Source organism: Ranitomeya variabilis, chromosome 6 (assembly GCF_051348905.1).
Source record: "Ranitomeya variabilis isolate aRanVar5 chromosome 6, aRanVar5.hap1, whole genome shotgun sequence".
NCBI classification, from domain to species: Eukaryota; Metazoa; Chordata; class Amphibia; order Anura; family Dendrobatidae; genus Ranitomeya; species Ranitomeya variabilis.
Window position 1 is genome coordinate 273566118 of NC_135237.1, and position 17851 is coordinate 273583968.

At 44.5% G+C, this 17851-nt stretch overlaps 1 protein-coding gene across 8 annotated transcripts in view; it reads left to right on the forward strand.

Annotated features, from left to right (window-relative positions):
* LOC143782318 (uncharacterized) overlaps positions 1 to 17851 on the forward strand; it is a 356201-nt gene that overhangs the window by 190010 nt on the left and 148340 nt on the right. The window lies entirely within an intron of this gene.

Sequence of the window (17851 nt, forward strand, 5' to 3'; positions counted from 1 at the left end):
CGCGAGGAGATGGAAAGTCCTGGGCTGGATCCGGGAGCCACCGGAGGGTGAGTATATAATGAGTTTTTTATTTTTTTTATTTTAAACATTATATGTTATTTTATGTCATCAATAGTAAAAATCAGCAACGCGGGATTTCCGTGAGAGAAAGACGGAAGTGACCCTTAGACAGTTATATAGTAGATACTAATGGTTATTCATTATATTTTTAGACCTATGCTTATGTTTTGCGCATAATTTCAATAACTGGCATTCATTTTCATATTGTCATCTTTCTATTTTTTTAAGCTTGCTATGAATGCTACTTATGGATTTAAAATGTGTATATGTAATAGATATATGTGTTTTAAAAGGATTGCCCCTTTCATAAAACCCCTGACCCCTGCGTGGTGTCTCGTCATTTTATTTGTCTTTTTAGTGTGTGGTTGACCAGTTCTATGAATGCTTAAAAAGATGGATCCCATCGGAACAGATGACAAACTAAGTCCAAAGCGTCTCCATCTGCCTCATTAAAGGAGCTGGTTATGTCTGGGGTTTCTTCTGAATTGTAATTTTTATGGGATTTACACGGAAACCCAGACATAAATGCTCAGCATAGAACATAAGAATGTGACCCCAGCCTTATACTAACAGCAATAAAAAAAAATTAGGTACCCTAAAATGTTACCAATAAAAACCCCTAATTTATACCACACAAAACCAGCCCTCACTCAGGTCCGTCATCTGTCACTGGATCTTTAGGGTGGTCCCACATTACTGATAGAACAAAGACTCTGGAAAAGGCTCTTGCCCCTCAAATAAAATCCAGTGAATCTCGTGCTTTCAAATCTAAATGTGGTTATCCTTCGGAGCTCCACTGTGCCTAAACTGCTGTAAGCGGCCACATGTTTGGTGTTATTATAGTGGGGACAGCGCAATTAACAATTTACGGGTGCGTATTGCCAGAAGCACAAGCTGGGCACAATGTATGGAGGCTCTACTCTGTATGGGGACACAATGTGTGAGCACTAAACTATCATATTTGCGATTTTCCAGAAAAAGGGCGTGGATGTTACAAAATAGTCACTGTAGCCATAGATGAATTCACGGACAGGTGCAATTTCTACAATGGGGTCACTTTTTTTAACTTCTTTCTGCCAGCTGACAGAATAGTACGTCAGCTGGCAGTATCCCCCTCTTTGAGGTGGGCTCCAGCAGTGAGCCCACCTCAAAGCCGGGACATGTCAGCTGTTTTCAACAGCTGACATGTGCCCGCAATGGGCGCGACCGGAATTGCGATCCGTCCGCACCCATTAACTAGTTAAGTGCCACTGTCAAACGGACAGCGGCATTTAACAAGCGCTGCCGGCCGTGCAGTAGTACGCGCACCGCTGACCCCCGTCACGTGATCGGGGGTCTTCTGTGCGTTGTCATCACAACCAGACCTCTATGGTTGTTGATGGCAGATTGCTATGAGCGCCACCCTGTGGTCGGCGATCATAGCAAGCCTGTAATTGTGCTGCATAGAGGTGATCTGTGCATCATCTCTATGTAGCAGAGGCGATCGAGTAGTGGCAGCTTCTAGCCTCCCATGGAGGCTATTGAAGCATGCCAAGATAAAAAAAAAATGTGATTAAAAATATTAATATATATATATATATATATATATATATATATATATATATATATATATATATATATATATATATATATATATATATATATATATATATATATATATATATATATATTGTTCAATTCACCCCTCTTTATCGCCCCAATCAAAATAAAGCAATAAAAAAAAAAATCAAACCTACACATATTTGGTATCGCCGCGTTCAGAATCACCAGATCTATCAATAAAAAAAGATTAACCTGATCGCTAATCGGCGTAGCGAGAAAAAAAATCAAAACGCCCAAATTACGTTTTTTTGGTCGCCGCTACATTGCATTAAAATGCAATATCGGGTAATCAAAAGAACTAATCTGCAGAAAAATGGAATAATTAAAAAAATCAGCTCGGCACGCAAAAAATTAAGCCCTCTCCAGACCCCAGATGACGAAAAATGGAGACTCTACCGGTATCAGAAAATTGCGACTTTTTTTTTAAAGCAAAATTTGGGAATTTTTTTTTTACCACTTAGAGAAAAGAGAACACCTAGAGATGTTGGTGTCTATGAACTGGGAATGACCTGGAGAATCATAATGGCAGGTCAGTTTTGGCATTTGGTGAACCTTGCGAAAATGCCAAGCAAAAAACAATTGTGGGATTGCACTTTTTTGCAATTTCATCGCACTTGTACTTTTGAACGATACTATTGGTTTTACCATGTCGTGTAACAGAAAATTGGAAAACAATTCCAACTTGTCCCACAAAAAATAAGCCCTCACATGGCCATATTGATGGGAAAAATAAAAAAGTTATGGCTTTGGAAAGAAGGGGAGCGAAAACCGAAAACGAAAAAAGCTCCGGAGGTTAAGGGCTTCAAAAGTCAGATGGCGCTTCTTGCTTATCAGCCCTGACGTGTGTCCAAACAGTTGTTTCTGATGACATATAGGGCATCACCACTTTTGGGGGAAATTGCGCAATAAATTGTGGAGTTCAGTTTCGCATATTAACCCTTGGGTTAGTGACAAAATTTCAGCAAATAATAATAATAAAAAAAGTACCACTAAAATGTCATTTTTCCACTTCCCAATGTTATAAAATTCTGAGAGGTACCTGTGCTTTCAAAATACTCATTACACCCCTAGATGAATTCCTTAAGCAGTGAACGTTTCCAATTTGGGGTCAATTGTGGAGGTTTCCGCTGTTCTGGCACCTCAAGGGGTAGGCTAATGGAGCCGGCAATCTATTCAAACGAAATGTGCTTTCTAAAAGTCAAGTAGCACTCTGTCCTATCTAATCCCCACGGTGTGCTCAAGCAGTAATGTGTAACCACATTTGGGGTACTGCCACATATGGGAGAAATTACATAACAAATTATAGGGTCCATTTTCTCCTATTACCCCTTGTAGAAATTATACATTTCTTCCCACTTGCTGTGGGGTTCCCTACTTGTGGGGTTGTTGTCACCGTTGTATTGTCAGGTGACATCAAGCCCACAGCTTAGTAATGGAGAGGCGTCTATAAGACACCTATCCATTACTAATCCTATAATTCCTATTATTATATGGTAAATAAACACACAGCCAGAATAAAGTCCTTTAACTGAAAGAATGATGCAGACTCCTTTAATGATTCTAAATTAAACCATACTTATGTCATCGCCCATTCCATTGAAGCCCTTGTCTCCTGTAATAAAACAAAAATAAAAAAACAACCATGTCCCTCACCTGTCTTTTGTTCTGTCCCACACCGTAATCCATATCTGGAGATAAACTGTTTACAACCTGGACGGTGTCAAGATGCGACCGTCCAAGCTGAGAACCACTGGTGAGTGAGCTTCTGCAAGCGCATCAGTGAGCAGCGGTGACGTCATTGAGGTTACCACAGATCACTAAGGCTGTGTTCCCAGCTGGGCCCCTGAACTTCAGGGACCCTGGAGAGACCACTGCTCACACAGTGGAAAAAAAGCCTCACGGTGCAGCAGTGAGTTAACTGGGAGAAATTTCACATAGTGAACTACGGTGAACTTTCTTAGCTCAGCGCCCCACCGTGAGACTTTCTCACTGAGCTAGCGGGGATCTCACCAAGATCACCGCAGTTCAGGGGCCAGGCTGGCAACGCATCCTCTGTGACCGGTGATAACCTTAATGAAATATGTTTGTTTTTTTATTTTTGTTTTATTACAGGAGACGATAGCCTCAATGGAATGGGCAATGACATGAGTATGATTTAATTTAGAATGTTTAAAAGAGTCTGTCATTCTTGCAATTAAAGAACTTTATTCTGGCTGTGTGTTTATTTACTATATATCTATAGGATTAGTAATGGATAGGTGTCTTACAGACACCTCTCTATTACTAAGCCGTGGGCTTGATGTCACTTTACAATACAAAGGTGACCTCAACCCCACAAATATGAACCCCACTTGAGTCCGCTACAGGGCAAGTGGGAAGAGCCGAGCAAAGCGCTAGAATTGGTGCAACTAATAGATGCACCTTTTTTGGGTGGCTGCGGTCTTCTGTTTTTAGGCTCGGGGGGCAATATCCGTAGCCCCTTACCAGCCTGAGAATACCAGCACCCAGCTGTCTGCTTTAGCAAGGCTGGTTGTCAAAAATGGGGTGGACCTCATGGCTTTTTTTAAATTTATTTAAATCATTTAAAAAACAGTGTTGGGGACCTCTCTATTCTTCATAACCAACCTTGCTAAAGCTGAGGGTTGCAGCCTCCAGCCATCAGTTTTGCCAGGCTGGTTATCAAAAATACAGGGGAACCCATCCGTTTTTTTTTTTATTGTTATTTGCACACTAGCTGTTTCCAGCCAGCTAATGCTCGGCATGCTCATTTCTATCTAATTAACGCTGCTAGTGAGTAAACTAAAGTAAATAATGACAACATTCAATAGCGATTACGCTGGTGGTAAATTAACTTAAAATGAAGTTAATAACAATAATAATAATTAAAAATCAGAATAATACTAATACATTTTATTCACAGTGTAAAATCAAAAGCAAACTGGATTTGTGTGGTAATGTGTGGGGACAGAGCCTCGTGTGGTAATGTGTGGGGACACAGCCCCATGTGGTAATGTGTGGGGGCGCAGCCCCATGTGGTAATGTGTGAGGACGGAGCCTCGTGTGGTAATGTGGGGGGACGGAGCCTCGTGTGGTAATGTGTGGGGAAGGAGCCTTGTGTGGTAATGTGTGGGGATAGAGCCTCGCGTGGTAATGTGGGGGGTGGGATTATGTGTGGTAATATGGTGGGGGGGCGGGATTATGTGTGGTAATATGGTGGGGGGGCGGGATTATGTGTGGTAATGTGGTGGGGGGCGGGATTGTGTGTGCTAATGTGGTGGGGGGCGGGTTTATGTGTGGCAATGTGGTGGGGGGCGGGATTATGTGTGGTAATGTGATGGGGGCATGATTATGTGTGGTAATGTGATGGGGGCATGATTATGTGTGGTAATGTGGTGGGGGGATTGTGTGTGGTAATGTGGTGGGGGGCAGGATTATGTGTGGCAATGTGGTGGGGGGGCGGGATTATGTGTGGTAATGTGATAAGGGGGCGGGATTATGTGGTAATGTGGTGGGGGGATTGTGTGTGGTAATGTGATAGGGGGCGGGATTATGTGTGATAATGTGGTGGGGGAATTGTGGGTGGTAATGTGGTGGGGGGGCGGGATTGTGTGTGGTAATAGGGTGGGGGGCGGGATTGTGTGTGGTAATGTGGGGGGCAGGATTATGTGTGGTAATGTGGTGGGGGGTGGGATTGTGTGGTAATGTGGTGGGGGGGCAGGATTGTGTGTGGTAATGTGGTGGGGGGCTGGATTGTGTGGTAATGTGGTGGGGGGCTGGATTATGTGTGGTAATGTGGTGGGGGCGGGATTGTGTGTGGTAATGTGGTGGGGGCGGGATTATGTGTGGTAATGTGATAGGGGGGCGGGATTATGTGTGGTAATGTGGTGGGGGGCGGGATTATGTGTGGTAATGTGGTGGGAGGGCGGGATTATGTGTGGCAATGTGGTGGGGGGGCGGGATTATGTGTGGTAATGTGATAGGGGGGCGGGATTATGTGTGGTAATGTGGTGGGGGATTATGTGTGGTAATGTGATAGGGGGGCGGGATTATGTTTGGTAGTGTGGTGGGGGGATTGTGTGTGGTAATGTGATAGGGGGGCGGGATTATGTGTGGTAATGTGGTGGGGGGATTGTGTGTGGTAATGTGGTCGGGGGGCAGGATTGTGTGTGGTAATGTGGTGGGGGGGCGGGATTGTGTGTGGTAATGTGGTGGGAGGTGGGATTGTGTGTGGTAATGTGGTGGGAGGCGGGATTGTGTGTGGTGATGTGTGGGGGGCTGAGCTACTGTGCAGGGGGCGGGATTAGCGAGTGATCACGATGCTATATATATGTGTGTGTGTATATATATATAATCACAGCGTGGAAAACACTGGATGTTTGGGTCCACCATTCAAGTGAATGGGGTCTGGGTTTGGGTCCGGGTACTGTTCAACTGTGCAGTTGAACCAGCCGGACCCGAACTTCCAGGGGGTCCTCCCAACTCTACACTTTAATTATATCTCTACTATACTTTACGTACCCCATATACACCATTATTGCTTTCTATATACTTATACCGCTTTGTATATTATGCCATCATACCTTTATGCGTATTCTGTGCAATAATAATTTTTAGTACACATTCCATGAATTAAATTCGTACTTATGTTTAAGGTCTAATATCCTAAGTATGGTTTTGATACCTAGCTAAAAAGTTTTCAGATATATTTGACCTCTATCTTTGCTTTTTTTCTTTTTTATTTGGATCGTTTATGCCTACTCTCTTAGGTTGCATTTACCCTGTGTGCTAATTCCTACGATAAAGTTGATATATATGTATATTTGGCCTATATTTTGGTTTTTATTTTTATTTTTCTTGATTTCTTAACTTGTCGTCAGTCGCTGAATGGGTATTAAATATGTTTTATCTGAAACTTAGCAGTGTCAGAATAAAACATACATGACTGTAATAATAGAGGCATTGTCTGATTCATGAGGCCCAGGGTGTTCTTCTGCTGGAATATGGAAGTAAAAGCCATTCTATATTTTAATGCTATAACAGCTAAGGTTAGTTTCACATTTGCGGTTGAATCCGCAGCGTATCTTCCACAACCTGAAACGCACGGTAAACCGCGTGCAAACGCAGCCGTCTTTAGACACATGAGATTACGCATGAGGTAAAAAAAAGCAGCGTTTGTATGCTTTTTCATGCGTTTTACATGCGTTGCGTTTTTTGTGCGCATGGTGGAAAATTTGACAGGAGAAAAATCTAGATAGACACCGCCAATGGGACAACAGCGGGCATGTGTTATGGGATATCTTTATTTAGACCCTTGGACAGCTGAAATCTTCAGATTTTGGTACTGTATCCTGTGTCACAATGGATCTTCGCATGTAGAGCTTTTATTTCAACCTAGATTTAAGTATAAAGCTGTTTCTTACCTATGTGTTTGCTTGTGAGCAACAAAGAAATAGAGAAAGACAGAGAAGAAAACGGCGTCAGCGTTATTGGAGACACCCCATTATTGAAGTCCGGGAGAGCCGTGGAGCCTACCACACACTATACAGTGAGCTCAATGCCAACCTGGACAAATTTCCAGAATATACCAGGATGTCCAAAGAGACCTTTCGGGATTTGCTTGGTTGTGTCCAAGGAGCCATCCGGAGACAGGACACCCAGCTCCATAGAGCGATTCCTGCAGAGGAACGTCTCCTGGTCACATTAAGGTAAGTAATAACTGTAAACAAACGCCTGTGGGATCTGCGTTGCTGTCTGGGGAGCCTCGATGTGCTAATCTCCTGCGGCCCGGTGATGGTGGCCGGTCTGTCATGGTCCGGGTGCTGCTGCATGCTGGTGGTGAAGGGCATGCCAGGGTCCGTGTGCTGCTGCTGCATGCTGGTGGTGAAAACCATGCCAGGGTCTTGGAGCTGCTGCATGCTGGTGGTGAAGGCCATGCCAGGGTCCGGGTGCTGCTGCTGATGCAGCTGGGATCTGGTGATGGTGGCCGGCCTGTCATGGTCCGTGTGCTGCTGCTGCATGCTGGTGGCAGTGGAGGATGTCCAAGCAGGAGCAGCAGTTGGCATGGTGGTGGCGGTGGGCTGTCCAACAGCACTCGGCATGGTGGTGGCGCTGTAGCGGTGTCTGACAGTGCTTGGAATGGTCGTGGCCATGCAGTGGTATGCAGCAGAGCTTTGCATTGAGGTCAAGCGTGCCAGTGTTGGCACCAGTGGAAATGCCACCACTGGCTGCTTAAAATACCGACTCTGCTGCATAGCCTGCATATAATCAGCATTGCAGGCCTTCATGACACTGAGCTGGAGATCAGGAGTAAGGTGAACTGATATGCTCTTCTTAATTTGATTAAAAAAAATGATGTGCTGTAGGTCGGCTTTCACTTGGTCAAGGCTTCGGGTGACGTCCTGGATAAGTGTATTCATAAAGTTGAAGCCACTATCCAGTCTGTCTCCCATCGCCTTGAGTACATCATGAAAGATCGAGCTCAAGTGCAAAAACTCGGGCATGAGTGACCTGTCTGAGGCCCTCTGCCGCTGGCAGGAAGAGCCTCTCCACAAAGAGGTAGAGGACTTTGACAGGGGAACACCTGATGGACCTGCTTCCTGGTCTCCAGTTTGTGTTGCAGGCTCACTAACTGCTGCTGCACTGGTAGATGGCTGGGACGGGTCTATGGCTGTTCGATGAAGGACCGCTCCAGAACCAGGCTCAAGAGTGCTGCTCCAGGTGCTGTGAAAAGAAAAACATTAGTCTCAAACATTTACAATAGAAAATGCGCCAACTCCTGTGGGATAGAAAAATACAGATTAGGCAATACTACACAATCCAATACAACACAAGAATACTTACGTTCTCTGGGCAAGGACCGGTCTCAAAAATGCCAGCATGCGGTGATGCTTATATTTTCTTATCCTTGCTCCAGAACCACTGGGAACCCAGCTCTCTTGACGAAGGTCCTTGTTGAAGCGATCCTTCATCGAACGCCAACGTGTTCTGACTTTGAGCACTGTTTAAAAAAAATAAAAATGGTTAGACAATGCACTATTGGCCGGGATCACACAATTGTGTGTGATGAGAGAAACTCTCAGAGTTTCTCTCATAACACACAGTTGTGTGATACCGGCCAAGGTCACTGCTGCATCACACTGCATTGCAATACTTACGAAATGCCTTGCGGACCCGAGCCGGGGTGTCGTCCCATCCATCCATCATCGCTCGGGCCACCTCATTCCATAGTCGCCGGATCGTCACATCCGAGTGCTGTGGAACCCGGGTGTCCCACAATGGGACTCGCTCATGGACCAGGGAGATGAGGATATCATTATCAATGAGGTCTTCATCCCATTCTGGAACCTAGAAAAGAAAAAAATACATTAATGTTGGAGAGATTAAAATAAGGAAAATAAAGAAAACAGAGACAGAAAACAGGCAAGAATAATTAAAGTCAAGGAAATAAAAAGGAGTCGAGAACAAAAACGTAAAGAAATAAGCAAAGTGAAGAAATGAACAGGCAAGAACAGTACAGTCAGGATACAATAAACAGTACAATCAGTAAGGTATACTTACACGCCGCCTTGCCACACGAACTTGTCCATGCTGCTTCTGCTCGGCCTCTGCTGCAGTTGAAGAACTCTTCTGAAAAAGACAAAAAAAAAATTGTCCCATGTGTAGAGGTGACAGAGAATACTTACCAATCTGAAGAGGTGAGTACTCACTTCACTTTCGTATCCACAGTGTTCAGGGCCAAGACGCTCCTCGGAAGAAGAAGACGACATTCTGATGAGTGCAGCAAGAAAAAAGAGACAGAAATTAATAGTACATATAAAGAGAGAAAAAAGAAAAGACAGACATTGGCTTTTATACTCACATTGTCCAAAGTGGAGATTCCTCACAGGTTGTTTCCAGTGTCAGAGCTTCTTCCAGTCTGCAGAGTTGTGGACTGCCAATGCCCACTCCCTCTTTTTATCAGTTTGTATGTGGGGGGTGGCTAATTAGTGTCTAGACAGGTTTCACTGTGGAAAAACGCATGTGTTGGGGGGGCGTGGCTATGCAGCACTAGAGAGGACGCACCTCGTGGAGCTCCGGCCATCCTGATCCTCATCCTGCCATAAAGAACCCCTGATTCACCGACTGTACCGGCTGGAACGGTACTCATGGGACCTCAGGAGCCCGGTGGCTTCTTTGATTGGCAGTTTTGGAGCCCTGGGACGTCGGACGCGGAGGCGGCTGGAAGGGCGGCAGAATCCCTGGGCTGCGGCGGCCATCTTTGAAATCGCGCTCCGGCGGGCAGGACACAGCGCCAGCCGGGTGCTTTTCCCCTGAGACACAGCGGATACCTGCGCTGCAGCGAGGGAGCGCTGGGGAACATCAGATTACAGGTGCTGGGGGGCCGGAGTGGTCGGCGGTGCCCGGGGAGGCAGCGGATATTACTGCAGCACGCACTCCAGCAGCAAGGAGAGCGGCGCTTACACTTGCGGTGCAGCTCAGGAGGTGAGCTCGTGACCTGAAACAGTAGGGGGGCGGTGCAGTGTGTGCCCTGGAAGATTGGGCCCTGTACCCCTCTTATCAGATAAACTCCTGCTGGCGCCATAACTCTGGAGGGATTACCCCCTCCCTGCTGCTCTACCTGTGGGGCTGCTTCAGGGCGCGGTGCCTGGGCGGATCCTCAGTTGCTACTTCATAAACCCCTGACAACCTTTCTGCCTGGCCAGTAACCTTTTGAGATCTACTTCGGTATTTAACTTTGCCGGGACTGTTGCTGGGGAATTGACTAGCCATAATTACAAAGGTGATCCTTCTGTGGGGTCCTCCTGTTGATCGCCATGCAGCATTCCAAAGGTGCGGGGGCTGCTGATAAATTAAGGAAATATGCCAGAGAATATACCTCTGATAATGTACGCACTCTCAGAAATAATCCTACGCATAACCAACGGAAAAATCGTCTCTCTGACAGTAATGAGGAGGGAGAACAAGACGAACTGACTCTTAAACAAGCAATTAATGCAGGCCATAGCCCTTACTAGATCCTCTCTTACTGAAAAGATAGAGGACGTACATACTGAAGTGGGTCGTCTGCGCCATGATATGCAAGCTATGAGAGGGCGTATTTCGGAGGTTGAAACGAGAGTGTCTCATATAGAGGACACCATTACCCCTATGGAAGTTAAGTTGTCTAAGGCTGCCGGCTCCGTGAATGCCTGGAAACAAAAAGCAGATGACCTTGAAAACAGATTGCGCCGCAATAATATTCGAATCATCGGCCTGCCGGAGCGATCAGAGGGTCAGCAGCCTGAGAAATTTCTAGAGGACTAGCTTAAAACCTTCTTGGGAGATGGATTCTCCTAAACATTTTTTGTGGAGAGGGCCCATAGGGTCCCAATGAGGCCTCTTCCCCCCGGAACTCCGCCCCAGCCTTTTTTGGCGCGTCTCCTCAATTGCAGACACAGGGATGCGATTCTTCGCTTGGCGCGGCAGAAGGGCCCTATTAAGTTCAATAACGCTACAATTTCAATTTTTCCTGATTTCTCCATGGAGCTCCAAAAACTGCGGGTTCGATTTGTGGAGGTTAAGAAGCAATTCAGGGATAAAAATATCATCTATTCCATGCTTTATCCTGCTCGGCTCCGCATTGTCCATGAAGGCTCTTCCTTGTTCTTTACAGATCCGGCGGAGGCAGCCGAATGGTTACGGTCATACAAGGTGTCTAATGCTCCGAACTCTTGAGTTGCTCTACTTGTTTAATGGCAACACAAATTGGAGCTCTCCGTATTGGTGCTGAGCTTATCAACAATACCGGACGCTGGTTCCAGTGAGGGTATCCCCTTTTCTATCTGACTATAGGAGTATAGGATTCTACTCCTCCACTGTTCAAGTTTTGTTTCTTCTAGGTTTTTACATCAGTTTTGATTGTTTGATATGTTTGTTAGTCGCCATTGGTAATTTTGTGCTCTGCGGGATGTCCCTGATTCCTGTTCAGGTTATGGTGTATGTTATTTATTTTTCTAAGTGTGGATATGGGGTCTGAGATTATATGCATGACGTGGAACATAAGGGGTATTAAGACTCCCCGAAAGAAAATCAAAGTATTTTCGCAGATTAAACGTTATCATCCCCATGTGGTAGCTCTTGTAGAGACACACCTGACCAGAGACACAGTTAAATGTACACAAAGGCCCTGGGTGTAGTGGTCCCTTCACGCATTCCATACCAGCTATTCAAGAGGGGTCTCTCTGCTGATACATAGGAATGTCAGATCGGAAGCTTGGGAGGCACGACGAGATCAGGGTCGCTTTGTTTTTGTGCACGCCTTTATTAACACACGGGAATATGTGATATTATGTGTCTATAACCCTCCCCCGGCTAATATATCGGTTCTTCGCATGGCAATGGGTTTCTCCCTAAATTATCCTGATGCTAGCGTTATTTGTATGGGGGATTTTAATTTAGTCATGGATAATTCCATGGATAGATTGAGACTAGACGACGTGATATCTGGGGGGGCCTTCTCCCCAGTCCCCCTCACAACTGGCACTGTTTATGGATGGTAGTGGATGGTTGGACTTGTGGAGAATACGTCACCCTGAGATAAAGGAATGCACTTGCCATTCATCAACTAGGAGGTCCCTATCTCGTATAGACTACATATTTGGATCTAGCGGTCTGGCATTGTGGGTAGATAGTGTTGAACATGGCAGTAGGGGGATATCGGATCATAGTCCAGTTATTCTTAAACTTAAATACGGTCAATCAAGTAATAATATACCCTGGAAATTGAATCCCTTCTGGTTGAAATTAATAGATTCTAGTGATAGAACGGTTGATCAGCTGAACTGCTTTATCTCTACCCATCCAGACCCTCCAAATCTTGGTTTGTTCTGGGATACTATAAAAGCATACCTAAGGGGATGTCTATCCTCCGCGATTTCTTATATCAAAAGGATAACGGCGGGGGAGGATGAGGAGATGGAGCGGCGGCTGAGAGAGATTCCTGTCCCACTTGAGCCATTGACCTGCTTATTCGGGGTGTGGGATGCGGAAACTTGGGATCAATATACTGGGATCTTTCTTCGAGAAACCCTCTTCATGGCACGGAAGGTGCTGGCGTTAAGGTGGATGGGTGGTTCCCCCCCGACTCTCAGGGCTTGGATAGATTTGGTAAATTCGATTATCCTGTATGAAAAAACACTGTACCAAAATAGAGGATGTCCAGGTAAATTTGAAAAGATCTGGGGTAGATGGAATTCCTCTTATCATACCCTATAGTCTACACTGACTAACTACTTACACAGGGAGGTAGACGTGTGGTTTTTGGGGGCATCGCTTGCGGAGCAGGATTCACGTATGATTTCCTCGGCGACTTATTATAGATGGTTAATGTAGTTAAAGTTGTTAAATAAGTATTTTATAAGGTACTAGTGATCCAACATTCACAGTTTATTGCCCTGTAAACTTTGGACAAAATGAAACTTTGCAATTGTTTGTATCCTATGGTATAATTGACAATGACAAATGCAAATATGTGTAATGTTTGTTTTATTCTGAAATTAATAAACGAATTTAAAAAAAAACGCATGTGTTCACAAACGCAAACAAACGCGTGTGCTTGCGAACGCCTGCGCTGTCATAGACTGAAATGCATTTTTTCGACGCATTCCTTCTGCAAATAACCGCATACGTTTCTAGGTGGCATATACACGCCTCTAAAATTTCAACATGTTGCATTTACTGCACCAAGCCGCAGACAACGAAACGACACATGCCTTCGCCAAACGCTGCAAAAAGCATCCAATTGCATGTCCCTGCGTCCATAATGTTAAAGATAAGAAAACACGATGCATGCAGAAGTATGCGGCATAAACGCTGCGACTCAACCGCAAATGTGAAACCAGCCTAAGATGTATTATGAGGTTCTGCAACAGCTGAAGTGTGCATTACAAGGTTGTGAAGTGAGGTAGATTATAACACTAGATGAGGATACAGTCAGTCATCTATCACCTCCAATGCTGTGATGAATGACAAAGGTCAATGCAGAGCAGTTACTAACAGCCAGTGAGTGTGTAGTGGATGGGCAGAGGGCGGGGCTTGGCACTTAGGGCAGGGGCGGGGCTAACTGGTTGTGAATATGAGCATAGAGGAAAAAACAGCCCTGGAAGCTGCCTGGTCTGCAAGAGCTGTAGCAAACTGGAAGCATGTAATGAAGTGAAATTCAGGAGGAAAGAAAGGTTGGAAGAAAAAAGAAAAATGTGTAGGGGTGTTGTATATTGCAATGCAGCACAGATTCGCTAAAAAAAATTGGATTTCGTGGTTGGACAACCTTTTTAACTATCAATACATACAATATCCGAGTTGATCACTTCCTGGTTCAGGCCCTGGCTATACAGGAGTGAGAGGAGAGAGCTCCCGCACACCCCACACATTTCACCCCTTCAGAGCAGTAAAAGTGATAAGACAGCCAAGGATCAAAAGCACAGAGCAGTGAGAAACAGATTAACCAGCTCATGGAAGCTACCTCCTCTGCAGTGGTAGTAAAACCCTTGTGAGTGGCATGACATGAGATGCAGGAGATATCCAAAATGGCCACCACTGAAGATTCTCTGTGTGCCTTCCAGCTATCAATATAAGAGCTGAGGGAGGAGGAAATGTCTGCAAACATCCAGCAGCAGAAGGTGGTGAGAGATGAGGAAAGATCACGGAAAGAAGCCGGCCAGCTGATGGGGGAGAGACAGGCAGGCTCCAGCAGTATAAACTATAAAGAACTGACAAAGTGTAATCAGACACCTCACACCAAAGATAAGTCTCCCTATAAAATGCAATGAAGCAGGCACTGATGGTTCTTAAATAAGACATCTCAAAACATGACTTGAGAATAGAGGAAGCAGAGTGTAGAATAGGAAGGCTGGAGGATATAATACGCATCTGAGAAATGAGGATATACACTGTGTTCCAAATTATTATGCAAATTGGATTTAAGTGTCATAAAGATTTAATTGTTTTGTTTTTCAAATAAACTCGTGGATGGTATTGTGTCTCAAGGCTCAATGGATCACTGAAATCAATCTTAAACACATGTGATAATTGATTTTCCAGGTGATTGTAATTAAAGGAAAACTACTTAAAAATGATGTTCCACATTATTAAGCAGGTCACCGTTTTCAAGTAACATGGGAAAGAAAAAGGATCTCTCTGCTGCTGAAAAGCATCAAATAGTGCAATGCCTTGGTGAAGGGATGAAAACATTAGAAATTTTCCAAAAACATAAGCGTGATCATCGTACTGTTAAGAGATTTGTGGCTGTATCTGAGCACAAATGTGTTTGTGCTGATAAAGGCATAATGAGGAAGATTTCTGCCAGGCAAGTTCATCAGATTAAAAGAGCAGCTGCTAAAAAGCCATTACAAAGCAGCAAACAGATATTTGAAGCTGCTGGTGCCTCTGGAGTCCCTCGAACCTCAAGGTGTAGGCTCCTTCAAAGGCTTGCTGTGGTGCATAAACCTACTATTCGGCCACCCTTAGGGTACTGTCACACTCTGCAACTTTCCAACGATCACGACCAGTGATACGACCTGGCCGTGATCGTTGGAAAGTCGTTGTGTGGTCGCTGGGGAGCTGTCACACAGACCGCTCTCCAGCGACCAATGATGCCGAAGGCCCCGGGTAACCAGGGTAAACATCGGGTTACTAAGTGCAGAGCCGCGCTTAGTAACCCGATGTTTACCCTGGTTACCATCGTAAAAGTAAAAAAAAAAAAACACTACATACTCATTCTGGTGTCCGTCAGGTCCCTCGCAGTCTGCTTCCCGCTCTGACTGAGTGCCGCCGTAAAGTGAAAGCAGAGCGCAGCGGTGACGTCACCGCTGTGTTCTGCTCTTACTTTACGGCCGGCAGTCAGTCAGAGCGGGAAGCAGACTGCGAGGGACCTGACGGACACCGGAATGTGAGTATGTACTGTTTTTTTTTTTTTTACTTTTACGATGGTAACCAGGGTAAACATCGGGTTACTAAGCGCGGCCCTGCGCTTAGTAACCCGATGTTTACCCTGGTTACAAGCGAACGCATCGTTGGATCGGTGTCACACACACCGATCCAACGATGACAGCGGGAGATCCAGCGACTAAAGAAAGTTCCAAACGATCTGCTACGACGTACGATTCTCAGCAGGGTCCCTGATCGCTGCTGCGTGTCAGACACAGCGATATCGTATGGATATCGCTGGAACGTCACGGATCGTACCGTCGTAGCGACAAAAGTGCCACTGTGAGACAGTACCCTTAAACAGTGTTCACAAGCAGAAATGGTTGTATTGGGCCCACACATACATGAAGACTAATTTCCAAACAGTCTTGTTTACTCATAAGTGTTGAGCAACCCTGGATGGTCCAGATGGATGGAGTAGTGGATGGTTGGTGGATGGCCACCATGTCCCAACAAGGCTTTAATGTCAGCGAGGAGGTGGAGGAGTCATGTTTTGGGCCAGAATCATGGGAAACAGCTGGTAAGGAACCTTTAAGGTTCCTGAAGGTGTGAAAATGACCTCTGCAAAGTATATAGAGTTTCTGACTGACAACTTTCTTCTATGGTCTAAAAAGCAAAAACGTGCCTTCAGGAGCAAAATCATCTTCATGCTGACAATGCCCCATCTCATGCTGCAAAGAATACCTCTGAATCATTGGCTGCTATGGGCATAAAAGGAGATAAACTCATAATGTGTCCACCATCTTCCCCTGACCTCAACCCTATAGAGAACCTTTAGAGGATCATCAAGCAAAAGATCTATGAGGGTGGGAGGCAGTTCACCTCCAAACAGCAGCTCTGGGAGGCTATTCCAACTTCATGCAAAGAAATACAAGCAGAAACTCTCCAAAAACTCACAAGTTCAATGGATGCAAGAATTGTGAAGGTGATATCAATGAAGGGCTCCTATGTTAACATGTAACTTGGCCTGTTGGGATGTTTTGACGTTAAATAGCTTTTTTGTTCAGTGAATGTGACCTCCTAATGCTGCAAATTCCACAAATGAGCATTTTCAGTTCTTTAAAACATATCAAATGTTTACAAATTCTACTGTGCATAATAATTTGGAACAGTGCATTTTGAGTTTTTATTCATTTTGGAGATTATACTATTATCATTGGGAGGTTTCTTCAATAAAATTCGATGTATAATCTAACGGGTGATGACTTTTATTAGACTGACTGTCATTTTCACCGACCATTTAGGAAAATCTGATAAATGTAATTTGCATAATAATTTGGAACATAGTGTATTTAGGATGAAAAAATGTGGGTGGGAGAGGTATAATATCGGGGTTGATGACAGGTATTCTCCAAGTAGCATCATAACTTTAACTTATAGATTTAGAAATAAATAAAAGATGCAAATGGTACATTTTGTGCAGACATATTACATGCACATACTCCATTGTGATGAGAATGGACCTACAGATGATACATAAATAAAATCCTAATCCACTGGAAACGGTACAGTAAAATATTAATACTTGGTGAGCTAATTACTGCATAACAAAATTCTCGGCCACATTGCCACTATTTGCTACATCTTTCCCTTTCCCACCAGAACTGAAATATTGTAAAGGAAACCACTTTCTTTGCTTTAGCTGCTAAAAAAGTGTATATATGGAGCATTTGGAATCCAAACTTCCAAGTCCTCAATTTCCCTGACTCCCGACTTCACAGCCCTGCCTCACTACTGAGTATGTGCATAAAGTGCAGCATAGATTCATCTCCAGTAAAAGCCCAGATCCTTAGATCAGGAACAGACCAGACATTTATAGGACATTTCGTAACTTTCCCAAATTCTTATGAAAACATTTACAACACATCCTGCACTGAACTACTGAACCCAATTTATTATATATTTTAGGAGTCTTGAGTCGGTCCATTTTATTCCGACTCCGCCAAAATGGACACCGACCCCGACTCCACAACTTCAACTCCACAGCCCTGTAATTGTTTTCAAGCATACACTACCGTTCAAAAGTTTAGGGTCACCCAGAGAATTTTGTGTCTTCCATGAAAACTCATACTTTTATTAATCAAATGATTTGACACATGAATGTAAAATCTAGTCCAGACATTGACAAAGTTCGAAAAAAAGATTTTTATTTGAAATAATAATTTTCTCCTTTGCTTTCGTCAAAGAATGCTCCCTTTGCAGCAATTACAGCATTGCAGAACTTTGG